The sequence below is a fragment of the Macrotis lagotis genome, chromosome 3, assembly GCF_037893015.1.
Source record: "Macrotis lagotis isolate mMagLag1 chromosome 3, bilby.v1.9.chrom.fasta, whole genome shotgun sequence".
NCBI classification, from domain to species: domain Eukaryota; kingdom Metazoa; phylum Chordata; class Mammalia; order Peramelemorphia; family Peramelidae; genus Macrotis; species Macrotis lagotis.
Genome location: NC_133660.1, coordinates 150,217,607 through 150,240,814, shown reverse-complemented (window position 1 = coordinate 150,240,814; position 23,208 = coordinate 150,217,607). Strand labels below are relative to the sequence as shown.

General features: G+C 34.5%; 1 long non-coding RNA gene across 1 annotated transcript in view; it reads left to right on the top strand.

Moving 5' to 3' along the window:
- The first annotated feature begins 688 nt into the window (after window positions 1-688).
- LOC141516281 (uncharacterized) overlaps window positions 689-23,208 on the top strand; it is a 34,409-nt gene continuing 11,889 nt past the window's right edge. The window contains exons 1-3 of the long non-coding RNA XR_012476657.1: window positions 689-789; window positions 15,590-15,674; window positions 17,240-17,371. This is a non-coding gene — a long non-coding RNA (uncharacterized LOC141516281). The remainder of the gene's footprint in view (window positions 790-15,589; window positions 15,675-17,239; window positions 17,372-23,208) is intronic.

The following is a 23,208-nucleotide window of genomic DNA, read 5'->3' as shown; positions in this document are numbered from 1 at the left end:
CACATCATCACTATCATCATCGACAATCATCAAAATCATCCTTAATATTTGTGTGATTTTTAAGTTTTAAAGATTGCAAACCCCTTATGTATTGAAGTTCCTTTGTCCTCATAAAAGCACTGTAGGCAAGCTATTGATATCTGTTTTACAGACACGGTAACTAAGACCCCGAATTGTTAAATGATTTGTCCAATACTAAATAGATATTAAATGTATGAACAAGACTTTAACTCAGAGCTTCCTGATTCTAGGTCCTGCACTGTATTTATTGTACCACTTAGCTGCCTCAACATCAGCTGAATGACATTTGGCTGCATTACTATAATCACTAGTAATTGTAATGTCATCAAAAGACTTTTGAAAAAGCATTATTTTAAGTAGAATGTTGGTCATCTGAACTATAGATAATTCTATAATTAATTGTCTAGTCTTCTGTTCGGTGTTTTCCCTTTTATTATGATACTTTTCTTTAGTTACTTTAGGCAGGGAGAGAAGTAGAGTGACTAAGCAGGGTGAGAATGGAAAAACAAAGCACCAGCTCTATTGTCAAACTCTGACTTTTCCTCCAGTTGGCAGTCAACATCAATAGTATTCAGTTCTTCAGGAGGTGTTCTTTTGATAAATGAAACCCCTGTGACCCTGGCAGATTGGCAGCACACTCTAACTCAGAATTGATTGATCAACCAGAGGAGCATATGTGAGGTCCAGAATAATGGCTTGAGCTGTTATGCTTTTTTATGTTTCCTTTTTAATTTAAACCTTTGCTGAACAATTCTTCCACTCTAACAGGTATGCATTTGTGCCCCATAATTCATGACTAACTAGATCTGTGTAGATGTGTTTCTTCATATTATTGATAGTATACAATTTAATTATATATCCAATGTCCTATTCTTTTATTATTTTGATGGTCTATTATTTCTCACTCTACAATATATCAGCTATTCAAAGAAAACCCCAAAATATGAAAAAACATAAAATGTTTCTTAAAGAGTTTAAGTAGAACTCTGTTTGCTATGTGCAGAAAAATGTCATATGAAAAGACTATAAGGAAGTCTCACTTTTCTAGTACTTTTTAAAATATCCATAGGAGGGTAGCTAGGTTGCACAGTGGATAGAGTACCAGCCTTGGAGACAAGAGGAGCTGAGTTCAAATCTATAAAACTCTCTATTGATTCACATTTGAAAATGAAGATTTTCTAAATAGTTAGCTAAGGGGGTAAAAATAAATATATTTAGAGACACACTTGCAGAAGGAGGCTGTGCAAATCCTTTGTATATTGATGTATGCAATTGGATATCTCTCATAAAGTCTCAAGTCTGGTAGCTTTTTTTCCATTAACCTTTTTTGGTTATTGAGAGGATAGATTAGTTAATATAATCATTTAAATGAAAGTAAGTGAGGGCCTATGTTTTTTCCCCCTTTAACAACTGAATAATAATGCAATTTAATTCAGTTCAGTTCTATAAAAATTTATAAGCTTCAATGTTTTGCAAGGCACTGTGATAAGGAAATAAATACAAAATTGAATATATCTTCATATTCAAGGAATTTAGATTCCATTGAATAGATATATCCTTCAGCATGTTGTATATGGAATCAGAGGATCTGGATTCATAACTTAACTTTGCCATTTAAAAATTGTGAGATCTTTAATAAGTCATTTACCCTCTTAATATTGTTTATTTATAAAAAGAAAATATTGGATTTGATGACCTCTAAAGTTGCTCAGTTCCCAATTTATGATGATTATGAGATAAAAATGAGATAATGGAAATAAAATATTTTTCAAACAATAAAATGATACATAAATGGTTATTAGCATCATCATCATTACTATTATTAAATTAGATTCACCAGGTTCAATTACTTTCTTAACTCAAGCAATGACAAATATTTAACAACCAGAAACTTTTAAGTGTTTAAATATAATTAAAAAAATTTTAAGCTGTAATGTACAGTATTAACACTTAAATCTGTACAATCAACAAAACAGGATCACAATGAAAAATAAACCATCAACTAACAAAGCTAGAGAGTACTAACCTTTGAAGGAAAACAGGAAGATCATTTTAAGGAAATTTTACCTGAGCTGAACCTCAAAGAAAGTTAGGATTTTTAGTGACAGAAGAAAAAAAGAAAGTATATTCTTCTGGGGAAAAAATGAAAAAGGATTAATATTCAAGATAGAATGGTCAGTTCAGATAAGAGCCAAATCAGCAAAGACAGAATTGATAATCACAAAATGAATTAAGATGAAATGAATCTTTAAATAGAGGTTGAGGCTAGATTGTAGAGTATAATAATTAAAATTTCCATTTTGATTTTTTTAGAGATTAAAAATATATATGAGGCAATGTAAATTTTGGAGTATGGAAGAGACATAATGAAATATTAACTTAATATTCAATATTTTAATTTTGAAAAAAATCATTATACCAACTCCAATTGAAATAGAATGAATCAGAATTATGTTGAAGAATAATTTATTACAAATTCATTCATACATTTAATTATACTTTCTCTTAAACATAAATACAATTTCCTAACAGAATAGGAAACATGGAACTAGAGGCTTAGGGAGAAATGTATAACTGTAATACAATTTCTGTCCTCAGTCTAAAGGGAATCTACTATTATATTTGTAATAATAATAAGTGAGAAACAAAGTAGGGCAAAAGAAAATGATGGGGCAAGGGGCAAGATGATTACTGACCTTTGAATCAGAGACAGCTTTATAGAGGAAGAAGGTTACTGTTTGGGCTTTAAAGGATAAATATAATTTAAATGGGGAGGAGGAAACAGAACATTCAATACATAGGGAATAATTTGCACTATGCAATTAGTCTTAACTTTCAATGTCATTCAGAAACTAGGTCCCATGTCCCATTCCAGAACGCATTCCATTAGATGATGCTTCCCTTAAGTATTTGGTGGAGAGGAAATTCACCTTTATGAAATTGAGGACAGGCAGTCCAGTGACCTACAGAATTCACTTAGTTGTCTCAATCATATAAGAATTTATCAGTTCATTTAACATGATGTGAATATGGTTTTCCTAGGGTTTAATGGTCCATATCCTATCCAGTGAGCAAACATTTCCCTTAGTGCCACTTTAGAAACTCTTGCCAAACTTTAAAATTTCCAATTTCCACTATATTTTGCATAAATGGAACCTTTTCTCTTTCAGGCTACCATTTAGTGAATTAAGTTGAGTAAAGATTTGGCAAATGTCAAATGTCCTAAAACAATTAACAGATGGTTTATATAGTGATCTGGCTAAATTATTGCTAGCAAGACACTTAGAAAATTTAATTTGATTTTCTTGCTTTAATTTTTTTTGCATGGCAATGGGGTTAAGTGGCTTGCACAAGGCTTCACAGCTAGTTAATAATTAAATGTCTGAGGCCAGATTTGAACTCAGGTACTTCTCACTCCAGGGCTGGTGCTCTATCCACTGTGCAACCTAGCTTCCCCTTTAATTTTTTTTAAAAACAATACAATCCTTTAAATATATCATCATGCTAAAGAAATTCATCAAGGAAAACAGGTTTCTAAATATTAATAATTATTCTAAATATTGAATATTTAAATTAAATATTAAATATTAAAAATTCCATTAAAATTGAATGTTTCATTCTTCCTTAAAAGGAAAATTTTTAAATATAGTAGAAGGCTTAATGATATTGGTATTGAATCATAGAATTAATGTTGGCAGTTATAGGCAAATAATTAAAATTAAGTTTTTTAAAAATATTACTTTATATATATGAAAGATCATAGTTTGCTCTATAAGATTTATTTTTATGCTCAATCCATAAATGGAGGTCCTGGGGAAGATTTTTGGTCTGTATCTCGAGATGTAAAAGGTTGACTTGGACATTGAGAATTATTGTAATAGTAGCAGCAGCAGCGGTAGTAGTTGTTATTGTTGATCCTTCATTTTTTTTCCTTTTTTTTTTTCTAGGTTTTTGCAAGTCAATGGAGTTAAGTGGCTTGCCCAAGACCACACTGCTAGGTAATTATTAAGTTTCTGAGGCCGGATTTGTGCTCAGGTACTACTGACTCTAGGGCCAGTACTCTATCCACTGTGCCACCTAGCTGCCCTGATCCTTCATTTTCAAAGAGCAGCATAACATCACAAAGAGATATCTTGATTCCCATGTGAACTGGTTTTGAGTGAGACAGTTTTTTTAATTTATATTTATTTTATTTTGTACAAATGATTTTTAATACATCGTTAAAATATTCTTGTTTAAGAGTAAATACAATGCCCCTCCAACAATATAGACCCTCATGAGCAATAAGTAAAGAGGAAAAGAATTAAAATAATAATAATAATGATAATAATAATAATGGCAGCTAAGTGGCACATTGGATGGAGCACCAACCCTGGAGTGAGGAACACCTGAGCCCAAATCCAGTGCCAGATACACAACAATCACCCAGCTGTGTGGCTCTTGGCAAGCCACCCCAACCCCACTGCCCTGCAAAAACCAAAAAGAAAAACAAAATAAAATAAAATGATAATAATAACAATAGTAGTAGTATTAGTAGTAGGGGTGCCCAGGTGGAGCAGAGGACAGATCACCAGCCCCAGAGCCACAAGCACCTAGGTCCAAATCTGGCCTCAGAAACCCAACAATCACCCAGCTGTGTACCCCAGGCAAGGCACCCAATCCCATTCACCCTGCAACCACCCCCTAAAAATAACAATAACAATAATGATAATAAAATGTGCTACTTCCATATTTTTCCAGTTGCCATTGCTGATCATAACTCCCTCCATTCATACTTCCCCACTACCATACACTATATTTTCTCTCTCCTTTCACTCTGTCCCTCTTCTTAAATGTGCTGCAGGATAGCTGAGTAGCAAAGCAAACTAACCACTGGCCCTGTGGCCAAGAGGTCCTGAGCCCACCTACTACCCTTAAGGCCCAGCAGCCACACAGCCCTGTGGTCCCAGACAGGCCCTTGAAAGAAGTAAAAACAAAAATGTGCTATATCTGACCACTCTCCCCCCATGGTCCAGCCTCTCCTCCATCACTCACATTCCCCCAATCCCCCTGTCCCTCTTCTCTCCTTCTTATTCTAGATGTCTATACCCTATTCAGTATATAGCCACCTCTGATGAGAATGAAGGTTCCCTCATTCCCCTTTGCTTTTCCCCCTTCCAAATCATTGCAATATCTCATTGTAATAAAAAAATCTACCTCTCCTTTCTCTTACTCCCATTACATCTCCCTTTTAGCCATTGATGCCATTTTTACAATATATTATATCTTCAAATTCAACTCTCTCCGGTGCTTCATCCATAAAAGTTCCTTCTACCTGCTCTATTAAATCAGAAATTTCCTATGAGTATTATCAGTATCATTTTTCTATGTCAGAATACATGTAGTCCATCATTATTAAGCCCCTCATATTTTACCCTTCTCCTGCACACTCTATGCTTCACCTGAGTGTTGTACCTGAAGATCAAACTTTCTGTTCAACTCTGGCCATTCCAGCAGGAACATTTGAACTTCCCCTTGTTCATTGAAAGTCCAGGTTTTCCCCTGGAAGATGTTTGGTTTTGCTGGGTAGTTGATTTTCAGTTGGATTCCAAGCTCTTTTGTCTTCTAGAATATTATATTCCAAGCCCTACAAGGCTTTAATGTAGTTGCTGCTAAGTCCTGTGTGATCCTGACTGCAGCTCCACAATATTTGAATTGTGTCCTTCTGGCTGCTTGTAATATTTTCTCTTTGACTTAGGAGTTCTGGAACTTGGCTATAATGTTCCTGGGGGTTGGTTTTTTGGGGATCTCTTTCCAGAGGAGATCAGTGGATTCTCTCAATTTCTATTTTTCCCTCTGCTTCGAGGATATCTGGGCAATTTTCCTATAGGAATACTTTTATAATGAGGTCAAGGTTCTTTTCCTGATCATGACTTTCAGGTATCTCAATAATTTTTAAATTATCTTTTCTGAATCTGTTTTCCAGATCAGTTCCTTTTTCAATGAGATGTTTCACATTTTCTTCTAATTTTTCATTCTTTTGATTTTGAAGTATTGTTTCTTGATTTCTCATAAATCATCAGCTTCCTTCAGCTCCATTCTAGATCTGAAGGATTTGTTTTCCTCAGAGAGCTTTCTTATCTCTTTTTCCATCTGGCCATTTCTGCTTTTTGAAGCATTCTTCTCCTCAATAACTTTTTGAACTGTTTTATCCATTTGGCCTAAGCTGGTTTTTAACATGCTATTTTCCTCAGCATTTTTTTTTTGGATCTCCTTGACTAAGCTGCTGACTTCTTTTTAATGTTTTTCCTGCATCTCTCTCATTTCTTTTCCCAGTTTTCTTTTATCTCCCTCATTTGATTTTCAAAATCTTTTCAAGCTCAGTCATAGCCCCAGCCCAAATTCTCTTTTTTCTTGGAGTCTTTACATGGAGGAGCTTAGAATTCCTTATCTTCTGACTGAGTATTTTGATCCTTCTTGGGAACATAAACAAAGTATTTCTCAATGGTGTTCCTCATTTTTTCTCTGTTTACTCATTTCTCCATCCTGTGCCTGGGGTGCTTATTGAGCTTTTGAGTATTATTGGGACACCCACCCCCCCACAAGGATCTCAGTGAAGCTCAGTCCTCCATCCTGGTCTGTGAATGACCACAAGTGCACCCCTCTGCCATGGGGCTGAGGTGAGGGGGGACCTGTTGTTCTATGGGGGACCTAGACTGTGATCAGGATCTGAATGTGGTCAGAGTCCCAGTCCTGTTCCAGGGACAGTGGACAGACCTCAGAAGTCTCTCTCTACTGAGTACTCAATGTTGAGTTGCCTGGGGGCTCCTGCTTACTGACCCCCCCCACCCTGCTGATCTTTCAAGTTGTGCCATGGTCCTCCCTGAGTGTAGGTCAGGAAACTGCCCCTGCTTCCATGAACCATGGCTGCCAGGGCCCTGGGGCTGCCTCTGGGAGGCTGAAGTTCCTTCACTCTCACCAGCTGCCCCTCTAACCCCATGGAGCCGAGTCTTTCCGCTCTAAGTGAGAAAGAGTTACACAAAATCATTAACCTCATTCTCCCTTTCTCTTTTTTTTCAGCTAATGTATTTTATTTCTGTTTTTACCCAGTTGCATAAAAACGCATTTAAATCTTCAGTCTAAAAATGTCTAATTCCATATTGACTTCTTTCTTCCCACCCAACTCAACCTCATGAGAACAAATTTCATGTCTGTTAAACATGTCAGTCATGTAAAACATTTCCATAATAGTCATGTTGTGAAGGTAAACATAGGTACCCTAACTCCCCCTCCAAAAAAAAATCAAGTAAAAAAAGTGTGCATTTAAATCTGCATTCCTTATTATTATTAGTCTGTTAGTGTTGTCATGAGTCACAGGTTTGCTGGGAAGACATAAATCATTTGCATCCTACAATATTGATGTTAGATTGTATACAATTCATTTACCATTGTATCTGCTTATCTCGGCTTTTGCTGAGAACATCCTACTCATCATTTCTTAGCAGAAGAGGATTCCTTCATATTCACATACCACAATTTGTTCAGTCATTTTCCAATCAATGGACATCCATTCAATTTCCAGTCTTGTCACCAGAAAAGAGTTACTATAAATATCCTAATACTTATAGATACTTTTTCTTCCTATTTTTTCATGACTTCAGGAATATGGATCAGCTAGTTGCATTACTGTGTCTACAATAGGCATGATTTTATAGCCTTTTGGGCATAGTTCTGAATTGCTCCAAATTGTTGAATCATTTCACAACTCCTCCAACAATGCATTAATGTCTCATTTTTCTTACATTCCCTCCAGTATTTGTCATTTTCTCCCTCTGCCCTATTAGCCAATATAATACGATATAAGGCAGTATCTTAAAATTGTTCTAATTTGCATTTATCCAATCAATGATGAGTGAAATCCTGTTTTTTTAAGATGACCATAGATAGCATTGATTGCCTCATTTGTAAACTATTCATATCTGTTGATCATTTTTCAATTAGGGAATAGCTCTTATTTTTTTTATAATTTTGACTCAGTTCTCTATTTTTGAGAAATCAAGTCTTTATCAAAGAAATTTGTATCATTATTTTTCCCCACAGTTACTATTGTTAACTGTATCTCCCTCCTTCCTATTTCCCCCCACCACCACTTATTCACTTCTCTCTCCTTTTACCCTATCCCTCCTCAAAAGAATTTTGCTTCTGAATACACCCTCCCATAATCTTTCCTCTCTTTTATCACCTCCCTGAACTTTGTACATGCCCATTTCCTCCTACTTTATTCTAGGGTAAGATAGATTCCTAAATCCAAATGAGTGTCTACATTCTTCTCCCTGTGAGTCAAATTTGATGAGAGTAAGGCTCACTCTCTCCCCTTCAGCTCCCTGCCTCACTCCAGTGACAAAACTTTTTCTTGACTCTTTTATGTGAAATAGATTATCTCATTTTACTTCACCCTTTCCTTTTTGCCCAGTACATTCCACTCTCACACCTTAACTCCATATTTTCATTATATTTTCAAGTCCCTTGTGCTTTGTCTATAAATGATCCTTCTAACAGATCTAATAAATGAGAAAGTTCATATCAGTAATCAATATCATCTTCCTACGCAGAAATAAAAGCAATTCAATATCATTAATTTATTTATGATTTGACTTTCTTGTTTACTTTTTTTATGCAATGCTTGAGTCTCATATTTGAAATTCAAGTTTTCTGTTCAACTCTTTTCATCAGGAAAGTTTGAAAATCCCCTATTTCATTTAAAGTCCATATTTTTCACTGAAAGATGATATTCGGTTTTGCTTGATAGCTGATTCTTGGTTGTAATCCAAGAATTTTTCCTCTGGAATGTCATATTCCAAACTCTAAAATCTCTTAATTAGAAGCTTCTAAATCTTGTTATCCTTACTTTTACTCCACAATAATTGAATTGTTTCTTTCTGGCTGCTTGCATAATGTTTTCTTGACTTGGGAGTTCTGAAATTTGGCTATAATATTCTTTGCAGTTTTTCATTTTGAGATCTCTTTCAGAAGATGATTAGTGGATTCCTTCAATTTCTAGTTTTCCTTTTGCTTCTAGCATACCAAGGCAATTTTCCTTGATATTTCTGAAAGTTGATGTCTAGGGTCCTTTTTGATCTTGAATTTCAGACAGCCAATAATTTGTAAATTATCTCTCCTGTATCTAATTTCCAGGTCAGTTATTTTTCAAATGGGATCATTCATTTTTCTTCTAGTTTTTAATTATTTTGATTTTGTTTTATTGTTTCTTGATTTCTCACAAAGTCATCAACTTCCCTTGGCTCAGTTCTATATTTTAAGAAATTATTTTCTTCAATGAGTTTTTGTATCTCCTTTTCCATTTGGCCAATTGTGCCTGTTAAGGTTTTTTCTCCTCATTGATGTTTTCAACCTTTTTGTACATTTTGACCCAGTTTGGTTTTTAAAATGTTATTTTCCTCAGTATTTTTTGTGTCTCCTTCACTAAGCTGTTGACTTAGTTTTCATGATTTTCCCACATCACTCTCATTTCTCTTGCCAATTTTCCTCTACCTCCATTACTTGATTTTCAAAATCCTTTATGAGCTCTTTCATTGTGTAAGACCAATTTAGATTTTTCTTGGAGGTTTTTAATATAGAAGCTTTGACTTTGCTCTCTTCTTCTGAGTGTGTATTTTGATCTTCCCTAATCACCATAGTAACTGTCATAGTCAGATTTTTTTCATATATTGTTTGCTCATTTCCCCAGCCTATTATTTGATTTTAACTCTTTGTTAAGATAGCCATCTACTTCCAAGAAGGAGGAAGCACTGTCTCAAGATTCAAGGATGTTTTGCAGCTATTTTTAAAGATACTTCTAGGGACCTGCAAGTTTTCAATTCTTCCAAGGTGATATGATCTAGGGAGAGGTTTTTAACTACTCTCTTGGCCTCTGCTCTCATATGTGGGTGACCACAAGCACTCCTTTCTGACCTGGAACTTTGAGGAAGGTCTCCTGCTCTCCTGTGGTAGCAAGCTCTGTTTTGCTATTGCTCTTATTCCTGGGCCTGAGCCAGATCAGAGTATAGGAAAAAAACAACACAGTTTTGACTCAATAATAGAAAAGAGATTCCTCTAATTTCTTTGTGACCCCCTTTACTGTCTGTAGACCAACAGTTCTGGAATCAGCTGCTTCTGCTGATTCAATGACTCCCAAAGATTGCTCCTGGTACTCTGGGACCAGATCTGCACTGCTGAGACCTTTCATGGAAAGTGTTCTACTCTCTTCCCAATGCAGCACACTGTTCCTGCTGATCCTTCAAGTTGTTCTGGGCACTCTGGACTGAGAAATCAGGAAACTACAACTATTGCCAGTGATACAGTTGCCTCAATTTCTTCTCCTGAATTGCTGGCAGGGCCAGGTTGCCTCCAGTCTTCTCTGACCCTTTTGCAACAAAGAATTCTCACCAATCTTTCAAGGTGCCTTGGAATGTATAATTGTTTCACAGAATCTTTTTGTGTATTCTACCAACCTAAAATGTGTTTAGTGTCACTATTTAAAAATATTTGTAAGAATTTGGGAGAGAACTCAGGTGAGTCCCTGCCTTTGTTTCACTATCTTGTTTCCATCTCCTTTCATTCTCTCTTATGGAGTCATTTAACTCCAATGGCAAGACAAAAGTCAGGAAGACTAGTGACTTCAGTGGATGATCTTGATTTCTTTAGTATTTTACTAAACTCTATCACAATTCCTGAATCAATTGTCTTCAAGGCCATTGGAACAAATTGTTCCCATCTGACTATATTAGTGGAGGAAGTCTTCACATTCTTGGAATAGAAACTGGTTTGAAGTCATGGTTTAACCATCTATTGAAATGGGCAGTGCAGAAGCTATAGCTTCTTGGAGCTACCAGTAAGATTTGGGTGGTAGGGGGATACCAAAAGTAGATGAGCAGCCCTGAAAAGGGTTAGACAAGCCCTCACACCAGAGGTGCTACTCCTTCTTGAAGACTTCACCAAGGAATTATAAAGACTTATTACAAGTACAACCCATTGTACTTATGTATTGAAGTCCAAATATAGATTATAAAATGATTCAGATACAAGAGGAAATCTAAAGACCCTCCATGGGCAATAACTGTAAGACATCTGCCAATAATATACCTCAAATATTCTCAGCACTGTATCACAGCAAATACTAAAGAAAGTGTAACATATTAATGAAGGCTATAAGAATTTAGCACAATGAAATCTTATATTGCCTCCTATTTTTAATACCATCTCAGAAATGAACTGTGTTTTATATATTGGTGGGGCAACAATAAACCCTTATACTATAAATACAAACTTTTAATTATCATGGAAAACTAAACCCACAAACTGTACTAAAATAATTTCATTATGACCGTTGTCTACAATCACATGGACACAACAGGGATCTATAAAACATAAGGGTAACATTTTTGTAATGGCTATTACCACCACAAATATCCATAGCTACATTGAATGAACAAGTCTTCAAATTATGGAGATTTGACTGAGAAAATCAAAAAATTCCATGTTAGAATTGGATGATGTCCAATATGTTGCCAAGTCTTATTTGGGAGATGGACTAGATTTGCTAGTCTGCAGCCAAATCCATTTATTCAACTTCCAAAAGTAGTTGTTTTATACCCTTATCCAATAGTCTAAGTACTTTAAATATGCTATTACTAACTACAACAACTATTACTTCCACTGTTGCAGCTGCTGCTGCTACTACTACTATGAATAATAATAATAAACTGAAATATGGAATTTTAAAGTTTGCAAAAAACTTCACATACAATCATGCTAATAACAATAATATTGATATTGAACTTTAAGTTTTATAAAATGCTTCTTTTCCCATGACAATTAAAACTGATTTTAATTAAGAATTTTAAGATTTTTAAAGTGCTTCAAACACAATTCCAACAGCAACAACTATGTTGATAATGAGGATGCAAATATTTACTCACTTTGCAAGCAACTTTACCAAGTTTTTTCACTAGATTCTCACATAAACTCTTTGAAGTAAATCTTTTTATAGTCCTTATTTTTACAGACGAAGAAAATGAAGCTGAGATAGTATCAGTGATTTGGGTTAGAAATACAGGAAAATTCTAAAGCAGGATTAAAATTCAAGTATTCTGGTATATTTCATTTTATCTTCACAGAAACCATTGATATAGATACCATTCCTCTTTCCATTTCACAGATTATGAACCTACTTTGGCAAAATGACTTACCTAGGGTTACATAAACAGCAATATCTGAGAAAGTCTTGAAATCCAATCTTCCTGAATCTGAGACCAATTTTCAGTTTCTGACCCATATCCTGCCCTTCCCCCAACACATACACACATACACTGCACCCCCATTATAAATATTACAATTAAACAAATGAGCCATCTTTATTGGAATCATCTATTTAGAAATAGTAAATCACCAGACTTGTGATACTGTTCTTTATATTCAATATAATAGTTGCTAAATTATTTACTTAGTGATTATTAATAAGTAAATAAATTGTCTTTTGATTGAATTGATGGAGAAGGCATAAGGCCACTTTTTCTTGTAAACACAACATGATTACTATGATAAATGACAGACATGGAAACAATTTACACTTTTAAGCATGCAAACTGAGCAAATGGAACTACTGAAATAGTTTTTTCTTTTAAATTTTGATATTGTTATTTATTTAGAAAACCATATGATTACTTGTGTATTTTCCCAACTTTTTTTTTCAAATGTCTTAATGCATTTGGCTGACATAAAGATAAAAGCTGCATGTACAAATTATTTGGGCTAGTACCAGGAGAAATAATTTAATACATTTTAAAAACCTTTTCTTTCTTTTTTTTTTTTTTTGCTCTGCGTGGGGCCAAATAACCAAGTGGAATGTATTTTCCGTTTTTCATCAAGTTACTTTGCCACCACATAGACATATCCTAAAGCTTCTACCATCTTTTTTTTTAAATTTTAATGTCCTATTTTACAAATGACTATAAGATACCTGATATTGGGAAAAAATAGTTAATCATTGTATGGCTTCAAAATGCCAATTATTACGTACTGTGTCTATTAGAACAGACTTTATTTCCAGCATTAATCAGGTGAAATTAGGACTTGTCAGAAACCTTTGGCTATTACCTAACCTGTTTCACAAAAAGAGTTTGTTTTGATAACTTCTTAGCCCCAAATATCCTCAACTAACTCTTATATCAACATGAAACTTGAAGTAACTCTTATAAAACTTGGCTACATAAACTGTCATTTCCTTCTAAGTTAATATTCTTGTGAACCATGACCTCAAAGAAAACAGAAATGACATGCCAACTATTTGTTATGCAGCTGAAGAATGACAATGGCAGAAAGTTCAGCTAAGACATAATTAGCAAGCTGAGAAATACTTGAAATGATCTCCTATGTATGGAAAACATCAACATTTTCACACTCTAGGTTATCAAGGGCAAAAAAAGTGTTTTGAAATATTGTTAATTCATAGAAACTGTTTGAAAATGTGTAATTTATATTGGGTTAATATCAAATCTATCCAGAATGAAAAAAAGCAGACATTAAAGTATAAGATTCTTCTTGACAGTTAAAAAATTGCTCAGGACTAGTAAGATGACACAGTGGTTAAGAGCACTGGACCTGGAGTCAAGAGGACCAGAGTTCAGATATGATCTCAGACACTTGATAGTTAATAGTTGGTAACCTTGGACAAGTCATTTAACCCCATTGCCCAACAAAATGAAAAAAAAAATTATAATAGTTGGTTCAATTTACTTAGAGTTCTTTGTAGTCTGATAGGGGTAACCTTCAAAAACATTCAGGCAAATGTCATCTCTATCAGAAATTGTCATTCAGGGCAGCTAGGTGGCACAGTGGATAGAGCACTCACCCTTGGAGTCAAGAGTTCCTGAGTTCAATTCCGACCTCAAACATTTAATAATCACCTAACTGTGTGACCTTGGGCAAGTCACTTAACCCCATTGCTTTAAATAAATAACACTATCTAAATACAAAAAAGAAATTGTCACTCTGTTTTGAGATCTAAATGAATTTGTGATTTTGCTACTATGTCAATATATCTATGATAGACCCAGACAAATAGGCATAATTAGGCCTTCTTTTTCTCTAGTCTAGATCTATTTTCAAATTTAATAAATATTTTGCAATGATTCCCCAAATCAATCAAATCAAAATCCCACTCCTCACTCTTTTCTGCTACAGTTTTATCAACAGACCAATTTAATGATAGTCACCAGTTTGATGATAGTGTTTCAGCTCATGAGAGCCTATTTCAAAATTTTCAGTGAAGAACTTGAAATTGGCAAATCCCTCTGATCAGTGCTAGATTATTGCTTTGTTGATTATCTAGATTTAAGAAAGTTAATAATGCAATTAATAAATTAAAAAAATAATAATAAACTTAAAATTATACTATGAATGTATTTTATTTTCAAAGAGCTGGTTATTAAATATTTTAAAGCACACCACTGGAAACATGACAAAAACAACTAGTATCCTACATCCTTCTTGTTCGTCATAACAGAAAGGAAACTAAATAAGCAAAATAGCAGTTAGTTCCTCAGTTTTACAGTGTGTCATATTCTCCTACTCTATTGCTATACAGGGATTGGGAAAGCTTTTCCTTCCAAGGGTCATTTGGATACTTATAACATCCTTAGTCTCCTATATTTGGTCAAACATTTAATCAATTCACCCCTAAAAAACCCTCAGTTTATTGAAATTTTGGTTCCACTTTTGTTTGCACTAGCTATACCAGACCAAGCTCAGGCTTTTGGCTGGAGGTTCCCTGTCCCTACTATAATAGTTCTTTAGATTCTGGAAGAATGGATTTGAATAAAACAGGCAAATCAATATATTATTTTGAATTTTATTTTATTTTTAAAAATTATATAAATAATATATGTATATAAAATTTATATGATGCTGTGCATGAGTAAGTATTATACTAATTAAGAAATTGCAGTAAACATTTTAAAGCTATAGTGTTTATAGTGGCATAGTGGAGAAAAACATTGAATTAATTAATAGAGTTAGGTAATTCATTATGAGTTGAAATTTGATAGAATAATGATGATATTGTTAAAATTAATATTTCTAAAGCATAGAAATAATCAGGCCTTCATTGTATGAACCAGTTGTTATTTTGAGATGTTGGTTCTGGGATCAAAGCAGATTTAGTTACACAGTGGGCAGCAAAAAAATTAAAAGCAAATGAGTTGAATAAAAGCAAAAGAGAACAAAAATAAATTATTGGACCCCTCAAATGGTTTACTTTCTTCTAGTTTATCCTGCATAAAATTATAGATTAATCATCATTCTGCAATAAGTAATGAAACATTTTACCTCTTCACTATTTATTCAGTTACTATCTTCTCCCTGCTTCATATCCTAATATTTTTGCTTGTTATGCAAAATCTGTTAAGATTTAGCCTCAAGGTCCATTGTGACTCTGCTCCATTTCATACATGTTATACTTCAGTCCATCTGCATTATTTGATATTTATCAAGTATACACTGAAATTTCATAAACCTGCATACTTCTTTGCAGGAATTATTCTACTTACAGTGTCCTCATAACAATGACCAGCCACAGATATGGAAAATGAAGCTTAGAGAGAAAAGACCTTGTAAAGGTGTGTAAAAAATAGTGTGTGAACAATTTTGTACTAAATATGCATGTACTAATGCTAATAAGACTTCTACAAAAACTTTGAACAAAATAAATATCAATTGTGAAATTTTTGCTAGAATAGAAAAGATTCACTGAAGTTTTTAAGGTCTTAGAGTTTCCATAATGTACTTGGAGACTAGTATTAATTTCATGGATGAAGTATTTTCATGGGATGGAGTATCTTAAGGTCTTTTCTCTCTTGCCATTATGGGTTAATTGATATCTTGTCCTATCTACATCTGTTTGCTTAGAGAATTTAAATGACTTGCACCCTGTTGCCCAAAATTAACTCTAAGCTCTGAAAATTATTCATCTAACTATAACACTTATCAATTCTGTTTTTTCCTTATGCCTTTTACAACCCAATTCTGCTTTTCAACTTCATAATACACTTCATTTACTTTATCCATCATCCCCGCATCCCTATGCTGATCCTTATACTAAGCAGACTTTTGTTACTTTTTTATCTCCAACTTTGGTGAACCATTCCAACACTACACATTATGCCAAACTTTCAGATATCATTCACTCATTTCCTACCCCTAATCATATATTGCCAAATCCAATTTAAATTATTCCAATCATTTCCCTCTGTTAGTATTTACTTATTAACTTAATTGACCTGAAGAAAATTAACAATCTTATGACTTTTTCCACTACAACTTTGATTTATTTAATATGAATTGGGTCCTCATTGAAGCAAAGGAAACATTCTATTGTTCTCTAATCATTTCACTGTCCCACTCTTCACCATAGCATTTCCAAACATTCTCATGTCTCTATGAATGTTTATTGGTATTTCCTTCCCACAAACATCTCTGCAGAGAAACTCCCTTTTTGCTTCTCAGATAAATATTTAGATCATTTCCTAAGAGCTCCTGTCTCTTTCCTTTTCCTCATCTATCATCACTCAGTAATCTTTCCTCACAATCACACTTACTCTGGTCTTAGAAGAAATTACCTTTCCCTTTACAAAGACCAACTCTTCTAATGCACTCTTGACTTCATGTCCTCACAGCTCAAAACAGATTTTCTTTATGATCATCTCTACTTTGTCTCTAATCATCTACATCTATATCTATATGTCTTTCTATTGGCTCCTGATGACTACAGACACACATATCTCCTCAGGTAGCACATGATGCTACTATTTTCTGGGTCTGTCATTCCCCCTGACACACTCACACATATTATTTGACTAAATTTCATGAGAAAGTCTTTTACATATTGTAGCCATATTTTCTTTGCTCTGTATTCCAGAATTTCTTCATTAGGATTTATGATCTTCTCATTCAACATAATTTCTCCTATAGAAAATTACTAATGAATGTTTAAATGCTAAACTTAAAAATTTTCTCAAGTTTTATCCTTCTTGACCTCTCTAGAACATTTTTGATTGACCATTCTTCATCAATCTTCTCTCTTCTCTTATTTTTGATGCTACTGTTCTCTCTTGCTTCTCTTGTTTAATAAATGGCTCCTTTTCAGTCTTTTGGTCTGATTCTTTTTTGTATATTTATTTTACAGTATTACAGTAATATTGTTGTAAGAGTAAACAACCCCCTTCCACCTCAAGAAGATGAGAAACTTCAAGAATAGTGGGAGAGGAAAAAAATGTACTTCGGTCTGTGTTCAGATTCCAATGGCTCTGTCTCTGGGGTGAGTTGCCTTCTTTATCATAAGACCACCAGAGAAGCTGCTTCAATATTTTTTCCACAGTTGCTATTACTAGTTATATTTCCCTTCACTCTATTCCTCTGCACTCTCATTTATTCTATTCTCTCACTCCTTTCATCCTATCCCTGACAAAAAATGTATTATAACTGAGTACCCTTTCCCACAGTCTTTCCTCTCTTCTATCACCTATTCCCCCCTTCCCTCCCTTTTCTTCTCACTTTTTTTCTAGGTTAAGACAGATTTCTATAAGCTATTTAGTGTATATATGTTATTTCCTCTCTGAGCCATTTCTGATAATGAAGGCTCACTCATTTCTCCTCAACCTTACCCATTCCCCTCCACTGAAAAAGCTTTTTCTTGATTCTTATGTGAAATATTTTTCCCCTTCTTCCTTTCCTTTCTCTTCCTCCCAGAACTTTTCTTTATCACCCATTGACTCCATCTTTTCAGTATATTATACTTGTCTATATATGCTTCTTCTAACAGCTCTTATAAATGAAGAAGTTCATATGTTATCAGTATCTTCTTTCCATGCAGGAATACAAACTGTTCAATATCATTAAGTTCCTCATAATTAGTCCTTCTCATCCACCCTCTCTATGGCTCACCAGAGTCCTGTACTTGAAGATCAAACTTTCTGTTAAGCTCTGGTTGTTTCAATAGGAAAGTCTGAAAGTCCCCTGTTTCATTGAAAATCCCTCTTTTCCCTGAAAGAGGATGTTCTATTTTACTGGGTGGTTGATTCTCGATTGTAAACCAAGATCTTTTGCCTTCCCGAAATATAATATTCCAATTCCTGTGAGACCTTAATGCAAATGCTGCAAGATCCTGTGTAATCCTGACTATAGAGCACAGTAGCTGAATTGTTTGTTTCTGGCAGTTTTTAGTATTTTCTCTTTAACTTGGGAGTTTTGGAATTTAGCTCTAATATTCCTGGAAGTTTTTTGTTTGGGAATCTCATTCAGGAGATTACCAGTGAATTCCCTCAATTTCTATTTTACCCTCTGCTTCTAGGATCACAGGGCAATTTTGCAGTATTATCTCTTGAAAAATGAAGTAGAGGTTCTTTTCCTGGTCATGACTTTCAGGTAGCCTAATAATTTTTATTTATTTTATTTTATTTTATTATTTATTTATTTATTTATTTATTTATTTATTTATTTATTGGTTGATTGATTGATTGATTGATTTTTAGTTTTTTCCCAGGGCGATGGGGTTAAATGGCTTGCCCAAGGCCACACAGCTAGGTTATATGTCTGAAGCTGAATTTGAATTCAGGTATTCCTGATTCCAGGGCCAGTGCTCTATCCACTACGCCACCTAGCTGCCCTCCAATAATTTTTAAATTATTTCTCCTGGATCAATTTTTGAGGTCAGTTGTTTTTTCCTAATGAGATTTTTCAAATTTCTTCAAATATTTGGCTTTTTTGGAAGAGTTTTATTTCTTCCTGATTTCATCAGCTGATGTCATCAGCTTCCTTTAGTTCCATTCTGCTTTTGAAGGAGTTATTTTCTTCAGAGAGCTTTTTTGTCTCCTTTTCCAGCTGTTCAGTTCTGCTTTTTAAGACACTCTTCTCATTTGCCTTTTGTTTTGTTTTTTCCATTTGGTCTAAACTGGTTTTAAATATATTCTTTTCTTCGGTATTTTTATGTATTTCTTTCCCCACTTGCTGATTTGGTTTTTATGATTTATCTGCATTGCTCTCATTTCTCCTCCCAATGTTTCCTCCACCTCCCTTAATTGCCTTTCAAAGTCTTTTTTTGAGGTCATCCATAGCCTGAGCCTATTACTATTTCTCTTAGAGGTTTTGGATACAGAAACTTCGAATTTGTCAGCTTCTGATTCTTCCATGGGACCAAAGTGATTTTCTATGTTGTCTTCGTTTTCTTTTGTTTGCTTATTTCCTCAGCCTAAGAATAATTTATAGCACTGCCAAGGCCCTAAGTTTTTTTGAGGACACCCCACTAGGACCTTTATTCCTCCAAGGTGTTATGCTCTCTTGCCTGTGGTTTGATATATAGATGACCTCAGATGCTCCCCTATGCCCTGGAGCTGAGAGGAGGATCCCTGCTTGGCTATCTTAGTATGGAAGCCCAAAATGCAATCTGGATCTGAGTGTGGCAACATCAGAGCCCTGTCCCAGGGAGAACAAAGAGATTTCTGCAGTCTACCCAGACCCCCTTACCATCTGTTGTTAGTGCTCTGGAGGTACAGGCTGGCTTCCCTGATTCCTGCTGCAGGTTATCACATCAGGTTCTCACTACAGGGCTGTTCTAACGCTGGTGCTCCTCACTCTGCACTCATCCTGGTACAACAGAGTTCTCTCACCACCCCCTTCAAGTTGATCCCAATGAACCCTGGGCTATGCTGTGCTGTGGTACAGTTGCAGCTTTTTTCCAACTCCCAGTCCAACTGAAACACACCTTTCTCACGAACTTTTAAGTTATTTTGGACTGGGAAATTGTGTCATTCAGTCTTTCTGTGGGTTCTGCCCCTCTAAATTTTGGCTAGAGTCAAAATTTGATGGCCTTTGGAGTTTCTAGAAAATCCTGCCCTCATGCCACCATCTTGGCTTGGCCCCTCAAAAGTCTGTCTGTTTTTTAAGGGATTTACCCACAGGCACAAAATTAGTAAGTGACTGAGGTTAGATTTGAACTGAGGTCCTCATGATTCCAGGATTTGTACTTTATCCATTGGACCACCTAGTGGCCTTTTATTGCTTTTTCTTAATTTTCTTAATGGGTCCTCTTCTGTTTTCCCTCTATACTGTTTCTCTTGCTATAATCAATTCAATTATGATCTTTATGGAAAAGATTCCTATGTTTGTACTTTCATTTCTAATCTTTCCCCTAAAATCAAGTCCCACATTACTCATTGCCTTTTGGACAACTCAAAATATGGGTCCTATTTATATAGTACTTCAACATAACAAATGCAGAACTTTTTTATTGTTATTTTATTTTGTTTTTCCAGTTACATGCAGAGATAGGTTTTGTCATTCATCTTTTTGTAAGCTTTGAAGTTTCACATTTTTTGACTTCCCTCCCTTCTCTTCCCCCTCCCCATGAGAACAAGCAATCTGAAATAGGTTATACTTGTACAATCATGTTTAACATATTTCCATATTAATTATTTTGTGAAAGAAGAATGAGAATTAAAGAGGAAAATGAGAAAGAAAAAAACATAAAATAAGTTTTGAAAAGTTAGAATCGTATACTTTGGTTTACATTCAGGCTCCATAGCTTTTTCTATGGATGGGCATGGCATTTTCTGTCTCAAGTCTTTTAGAATTATCCTTGATCAATGATCAAACACAGAGTTCTTATATAATACCTCCTCTACTCCAGGTCAGTCTCTTTTTTGATTTTCCCTATTACTGTCAAAGGTATCATTATTCTTCTAGTTATCCGGGCATAAGACCACTATAAACCCTGAAATCTCTCTATTTTGCCACACATGTTCTAAACATTGCCAAATCATAATTCTGTCTTTAAATTATCTTTCCTTTTTGTATATATTTGTTCCTGTCTAATGACATAGCTGTAATTACCTCTCATTTGATATTTTGAAATGGCCTTCTAACTGGTCACTTGTCCTAAGTCTCTACCCACTCTAATTCTCCATTTAAATTGCAATATATGCACATATATATATATATATATATATATATATGTATGTATATATATATATATATATTAAAAATAAAGATCAGATGACACCATTCCCTACTTAATGGATTTCAATGACCTCATTACAACCAGCATCAAATATCACCACCTCTCTTTGCATGGGAATCTTCTCTGCACCTTTTATATTTTCCATTTTCCTTATTTTTTAACTCCTTTCACAAACTATACTCTCCAGATATCTTAGTCTACCTGTTGCTCCTAATAGGTAGTACTGCAGCTCTCAATTTGTACCTTTATTACCATCTCATTTTAGTTTCTTAAGTTTTCACTAAGACTTAGCATATATCCTATCTTTGCAGAAGCACTTTCATATGCATATACACACACACACACACACACACACACACACACACACACACACACACAAACAAAATAATGCCTTCTCTTTATTACGTTAATTTACTATTCATCTTACTGAACTTATTTTCCTGCTCTTTTTCCCATTAGAATATCAACTCCTTGGAGCAGCTAGGTGCAGTGGAGTCAGGATTACCTGAGTTCAAATCTGGCCTCAGACACTTAATAATTACCAAGCTGTGTGGCCTTGGGCAAGTCACTTAACCCCATTGCCTTGCAAAAAAAACTTTAAAAAAGAGAGAGAGAGAGAGAAAAAGAAATAGAATAACAGCTCCTTGTGTACAAGGGAAACTTTTTTCTTTGTTATTCATAAGCCCAGTGCATAACACAAAACCTTTTCTATAATAGGTGCCTCAAATTGGAAATTAATCTCTTCCTGAGAAATGCTGAAGCATTTTGAGCACCTTTAGCTTGGATAGGAATTAACTATGATAAAATACTTAGTGAGATACAGGTAAAAGGTAAATCATAATAAAATTCAAGAAATATAATGAATGCTAAACCAGGAACCAGGAAAAGGAAAGTAAACCAGGAAAGGAAATAGGAGAAATAATCAGATAAGTAGGAGAATTCAGAAAATATATTATTACAGAATTCAAGGGAGAAGACGATCTCAAAAAGTGGTCAGTCTTGGAACAAGCAGAAATGTCAAGAAGAATGATGAATGATCAAAGAGTAATGGGATTTAAGAATTAAGATATCATTCATAACAATTCAAATATATGCCATCATAAATTCAAAGTGAGTTTGAGACCCATAGGTTTAAGTCTTTTCATTAAAAAAATGAAAATGGGGGGTGGCTAGGTGGCACAGTAGATAAAGCACCTGCCCTGGAGTCAGGAGTACCTGGGTTCAAATCCGGTCTCAGATATTTAATAATTACCTAGCTGTGTGGCCTTGGGCAAGCCACTTAATCCCATTTGCCTTGCAAAAAAACCTAAAAAAAAAAAAGAAAACAAAAACCCAAGAAAACAAATCAGGTATCTTTCATAGCTATGACTATGAGGAGAGAATCACTTACCAATCAATGGAAAGAAGAAGTCATAGAAAGGAAAAAAAGAGGGTTTTTTGCTTTTATGAAATTGCAAAAGCTTTTGCGCAAACAGAATCAACACAACTAGATTAAAAAATAAATTAGTCTGTTGAGAAAACCTCCTTGCATCAAATATCTTTTATAATTGGAATATGAGAATTTACTAACATTCTGGGATTTGTAGCTTACAGAGAAAAGTATTTCCTCTTAATTTTGAAAGCAATTTTGAATTATTATGATTATTTATCCATTGGAAAGATTTCATCATAGAAAACACACAATTTTAACAAGTTTGACCCAGAAAGAATCAGAAGTAACGGGTAAAACTGAGAGAAAGCTCAAATAATAAAGCAAAAGGATGACTAAGCTGCATCAAAGAAAGGAGAGATGATGGCAATTTTGTTCCTTAATATTTCATTGCACAGAAATAACTCATGGATGTGGATTAGCAAGGTAGGAGGAATGCTAGGATGAAGTGTCAAGGTATTCAGGGATAGAGGCTAATGAGTACTTGAAATGATTAATGATAAAGTGGAAATTGTAAACAAAAGGGGGGTGGTAGTATGAACAAATCGCTTTAGTGGATATGATTAGAATAAAAATGGCAGAGGTAAAAATGAAAAGATTAGATTTTGAATAGAAAGAGAAATTTCAGAGTTCATGATGATGGAATTATCAAAAGTGATAGGCAAATGAAGAGAATAAGAAGACTGAGAAAGTAAGAGTTCAATATGCTTAA